The sequence below is a fragment of the Mytilus galloprovincialis genome, chromosome 11 (assembly GCF_965363235.1).
Source record: "Mytilus galloprovincialis chromosome 11, xbMytGall1.hap1.1, whole genome shotgun sequence".
In the NCBI taxonomy this organism is placed as follows: Eukaryota; Metazoa; Mollusca; class Bivalvia; order Mytilida; family Mytilidae; genus Mytilus; species Mytilus galloprovincialis.
Genome location: NC_134848.1, coordinates 42219269 through 42225605, shown reverse-complemented (window position 1 = coordinate 42225605; position 6337 = coordinate 42219269).

Here is a 6337-nt window from a genome sequence, read left to right as displayed (position 1 = left end):
CCATATTGATAGAACTTTTAAGTACAATGTATGTTTTTCTATATTTATTGGATTGTTTAATGACCTGCGAAAAAGATATTCACTACGCAAATCGTCACGTGCTTTTACGTGTACATGTATACGTTTGATGTACAATTGGTTTTTGTATATAATTGTCATTTCTTACATTTTCTCTCTTGGAATACACAATAAAACAATAACTGTCATTTGTTCCGATATATGTCGTTAAATTGACTTTTGGCAAAGCTGATATTCATTTCGGCTGTTGACCTCAGAAGATGTGGTATGATTGCCAATGAGTCAACTATCCACAAAAGATCAAAATGACACAGACATTAACAACTATAGGTCACCGCACGACCTTCAACAATGAGCAAAGCCCATACCGCATAGTCAGCTATAAAAGGCCCCGATAAGACAATGTAAAACAATTCAAACGAGAAAACTTACGGCCTTATTTATGTAAAAAAAATGAACGAAAAACAAATATGTAACACATAAACAAACGACAGCCACTGAATTACAGGCTCCTGACTTGGGACAGGCACATACATAAATAATGTGGCGGGGTTAAACATGTCAGCGGGATCCCAACCCTCCCCCTAACCTGGGACAGTGGTATAACAGTACAACATAAGAACGAACTATAAAAATCAGTTGAAAAAGGCTTAACTCGTTTGTCAGATGGACAAAAATACAAGTGGACGTGGCTCGGTACTTATACATCCCGACACCAAAAGACACAAGGAACAGATCTGAGAGTACTCGCAGTTATCTGACAGCTAGTTCAAAGCCACTAATAACTAATAAAAAAAACCATGCAAATAAGACTAAACTATCAATCCGTACACATCCAACATCCAATGGATTTAGTATAAAGATGTCATAAACAGCCAGAGAAAAACATGACCTTGTGCAATGCCAAGTTACAGGTATCGACAGATTGTAGATCCATGAATATGTATATGCATATAACATACTAGTAATATTTAGTTAGCTTTTAATTTACTGATAACAAAATCAATATTTATACCAATAAAAACAATATTCAATGATCTTATTACAGTGTTGAATAGGACTGGTAACCTTGTAGAATAAGTTTATTTAAAGGAGCGACAAGTTTACATGGATCATTTCTAAATTTCCGGGCACGGTTAACATTTCCGTAAAAATGAGGATGTGCTATCCCGTTTGAAATAAGTTTTCTACAGGTACAACCAAACTTCAAAACCAAATCTTTATATCTATAGAAAACTTTAGTAAAGGTTTTAAGTAATTTATGGTAACGATATCCCTGGTTTAATAATTTACCAGTAATACATAGGTTGCGTTCGTTAAAATCAAAAACGTCACAACAGACACGGGCATAGCGAACAAGTTGTGAAATATAAACACCGTAAGATCTTGCCAAAGGAACATCAGTTTTTTTCTTAAAAAAACGTTTAAAAAAAAAAAACAATAAGTTAAAAACACATATTTACCTCATCAAAAGACAGTACTTGTATTATATGCTTTGTATTTTTTTCCGATATTATCGGTTTAGGAAAAGAGACAGCGACACATATATTTTCATTTTGTTTTTTTAAATGCTTTGGGTGCGGGAGTTTCTATCTACATTGAAGACCCATTGGTGGCCTTTGGCTGTTGTCTACTTTATGGTCGGGTTGTTGTCGCTTTCAAACATTTCCCATCTCCATTCTCAATTTTGTTTAAAAAGACATTTATAGAAAAGTTCCCCCCCCCCACTCACAATTGCTTAGTATTCGAATATTAGGATTCATATTGTTTATATTTTTTCAGAGGAATCAGATGTAAGTGGTTGATGTTGTCAATGTCCACAGTTTTTTTGGGATTCCATGAAGACATATTTTGTACTTTCCCTAATAAATATTGCCGAGTGGGATTCCGTCTTTGGGAACGAATCACAATGCAGGGTACTAGCTCTTTATTCACCCACAAGTCGGCAGTTCAATACAATAAACATAAACAAATTGGTAAAGTCCAAATATAAAATATCAGTGTTACAAATTAGTTATTCTAAACCAAAAAAAATGTATCTATTAATATAATTCGTTTTATATACTAGTAACTTCTTTTTGTTCTCTGTGAGTTTAGAGATGGGATGGAGTGTTACAGATTAGAGCATAAAGGGGGGACATAGAAATAATAAAGAAAAAAATGGACCAAAAAAAAAAAAAATAGATCGATCGAAACTTTAATATTAGCACTTAGTGGCTTATTTGATAAAATATGAAAGTAACCTAGTAATCTAACCCTTATGAATGATAGAAGTTGAATATATATGCCAATGAGACAGCAGTCGTCAAACGACACATATAATAATCTTAGACATCTAGATGACAGCAAGCAGGTGTTATGCGTTTGTTTTTCTACATTTGCTAGAGGTATAGGGGAGGGTTGAGATCTCAAAAACATGATTAACCTCGCCGCAATTTTGCGCCTGTCCTAAGTCAGGAGCCCCTGGCCTTTGTTAGTAATTTTAGTTTCTTGTGTGAAATTTAGTTTACTAGTATGACGTCCATTATCACTAAACTAGTATACATATTTGTTTAGATTCCAGCTGAGGGACGCCTCCGTGTGCGGGAGTTTCTCGCTACATTGAAGACCCATTGGTGGCCTTCGGTTGTTGTCTGCTCTATGGTCAGGTTTTTGTCGCTTTGAAACATTCCCCATTTCCATTCTCAATTTTATGTGTCTAAACAATGTTTTAAGCTCTAAATCATCGTTAGTCCATTATAGTCATATTCTTTTATAGTGAGACCTAAAGAGCATCGGCGGTTATAACCATTTTTAAGAGGGGGTCCCAATCTAGGAGAAAAAGGGGATGGGGCGACCCTTGAGAAAAAGGGTATTCCAACCATATGTCCCCAACCAAATGCAACCCCGGACCCCCTCGATCTGCCACTGAAAAGATATTATAAAGAGAATATAATTAACCGTTTTAATTACGTACAATTAAAAGAAACGAAATTCGTAAAAAAATATTTCTGACGCATTTAAAAAAAAAACACAAACATGCTCTCGTATACTATACTAGTATCTGTAATCAAAAGATACACTTTAAAACGCGGTGTTTGTAAATATACAAATAATGTATAATCAGTATGGAAGTAAACGTGCGTTATCTTTAAAATTTATAGATACACTGTACACATGTGCACTTCCTACGTGTAGTTATAAAGTTATTAAGGCAACTATAAACCATATCGTTACATTGTACTTAAAGATACCATTGAACGTTTAACAGAATCCCGCACATGGCAGGTGCGCTTGACTTAAATCTTAATTGACTGGGATTGTCAATTTTCCTACCGAAGGGTAGTGGTTCTCTCTGGACAACTGACTTCCTCCTCCAATAAAAACTTATCGCTACGAAATAACGCTATAGTGCTGAAAGTAGCGTTAAACATCAATCAATCATTTCTTATCTGTCAAAAAGAACTGTGTTTCTGTCATAAGTTTGGACGATTGTTTGTAAGAAACTAAATATAGATATATATTCTGTATCTCAAACAAATAAAGCGGGTTTAAACATATCCATTTTCACTGGTTGTCACAATATTGTTCATTACAACGTTCTCTCGATTTTCGTTTTGTGTGTTTGTTATAATTAAATAATGCACAAAAGCGGAGACATTTTTTTTATTATAGTCTTACTTTTGAATTGTTCGAGGACCATCTTTATGTAAAGTGTATGTCTCGAGTGCGGTTGAACACGGGTAAATCACCGGTCCGATCAAACCGTCCTGGTATGCATCATGTACTATTTGCCACTGGATATTAAAGTCCAATCCGGTTTATCAATGTGTATCCAATTCATCCCTACTAAAATGTTCATCCTTTGGTGAAAAGGGGTGTTTCTGCATGTGTAGTGGTAGTGGAAAGAATGTGTGACTCAAAGATATGACCGAATAAAGGTGGAAGAATATTTGTTCCATCAACATATATTATTTCTACGTATTAGGTTCAGTTTATTTGCTACTTGTAGTAAATTCGTTTTTGTGACTAATAACATTAATCAGTTATGGCTAGTAAAGCAGGCGATACTTTGCTGCGTGTCAATTTGGTGCAATGGGGCCTGTTTCTCTCAATAGCTTTAAGCAAGCAATAGGCTAACTATATATATGGTGTATGGTGGTATTGCAGAGTGTACATGTTTCTCTGGTAGGGTTCCTCTGACCATGATATAGAAATGCTCACCGATTGCACATTATCCACACAAATGTTAATGTAGAGATACATGTATGTTATAGCCTTGTGTATAACAAAGTTTCCTCCTGACCTTCTGTTAAAAAGAATTATTTACGTTCATAGAATAATGTAAACAAATATAGACAGACCGTTCGGGGACTAATCAAGCAGACCCGATTACCACGTGACAACAATTATTAGTGTCAACACAGTTGGAGTGAGTAAAATCAATAACATAGTTGGAAAATATTCTTGTTTATATGTGTTATTTCAGTTTACCGTTTCAAATTTTATGTATTGAACCCCAATTGTCTAGTATGTACATGCGTTTAGCTACAGAACTTTCTTTTTTTTTGTTGGTGTTTTGTCACAAGTTTTCGCAAAATGATTTGTCCTGAAGGTCATTGGAACTCAAAACAGTAAAATTTTCAGTTATTTTTTAAAATTATGTTTTTTGAATGTTTGATGCTGAATTTTGTTTATGCTATTTCAAATATGCAAGATTCGTTGATAATGTTCATCATAACAACTTCATCTTCATCAGAAGGAATTAGAAAAAAAATTACCGTGTTTACACCGCACAATATACTCTTAGTACAGTCAAACCTATACACCAAGAAAAGTTTTTAGGCATGGTCCATGGCCACTCATTTACACAGTTTAAATCACCAGTTGATGTGTTGATATGTATTGTCCAATTAATCAATATAACTGACTGCAATTATTTACGTATAAACATGTATATAACATCTCAATCTTTTTGGGTTTATTTTGACACCCTCTGTGCATGGGAACGAAAAAAACGAACCTCAAAATCCTGAAAAAAATACAACCTTCTTGTTGAAAGTCTAAATCTGTGTCCCAATCCAATATACCTCCAATTCCCCGAACTTCATCCTAGACGTCCTCTATTACAGGACCTACCTATTGTATTTATTATTAATTTGTTCTCGTTCTAAACATGCATGAAATATTTGCCACTGGATGTTACACAAACAACAATCATTATCAATCAATCAATCAATCTATTGTCCTTCTTTTGTCCATATTCAATCAATACAAAAACAGTACCACACAACACTTTGTCAATCATCTGCAACTTGAGAAGGTGTATCTCAAAGATTTGCCCCAACTTTTTTTTAATTTTCACACGTGCAGGAACGGGGAAAAATCCCTAAAAAATCGGAAAAAAAGGATTTGTCTTTCTGAAACACTTAATACATTAAGCTTTTATAACTTGAATGAAACGTTTTCAACGGCCATGTTTGACCTTTTATAATTTACTGTAAATTCAGAAATTATTGCATGCATTTATTATTGCGATTTTGTCATTTTACACTTGAATGCGATTTTAATTTTTACGATTTTGAGAAAAGTCATGCTTAAGTCAGTTCAAATATTACAAAATGCGAGTTTTAATTATTGCGTTTACAACTCAGTCGCATTATTCGCAATAATAAAAACCTCGCAATAATTTCTGAATTTACAGTATTCTTACGAACCTTTAGGTGTTTAATATTAAGGAATTGATAAAGATGGTGTGTTTTTACAACACAAACAACATTTCAAATACGGCTGCCTAGGCTCCCGCTATGGATTCAAGCATTTTCATGCTTGTTTTGGTGGAATTTTCCTATGATCTATTATGTTTATGCCATTGCAACTGAAGTGTTGGGGCATATTGTTTTACTTCCGTCCCCCCGTTTGTCCTTCCGTCAGTCCAGTATATCTAGGTATTTAAGATAGATGAAGTTTGAATGCTAGAAGGTTTAACCATCCTAGTACTAAACAAAGTTGTATAGCCGTAAAACCAGGCAGGTATGGGCTTTGCTTATTGTTGAAGGCCGTACGGTGACCTATAGTTGTTAATGTCTGTGCCATTTTGGTCTTTTGTGGATAGTTGTCTCATTGGCAATCATACCACGTCTTCTTTTTTATATTGTAGTCAATTCTTATCAAAAGCAGGATGGTCCATCCTCCCGTTTACAGTTATATTGTTAATAAAGCCCGTTCTTTATTCAGTACTGTAAATGTGTGTTCATTACAACAAATCCAGTATTTTGATTGGCTGAATTCCGTCCCACATTTTGCATTTAAGGGGTCCAGTGAGTAAAATAGAAACATT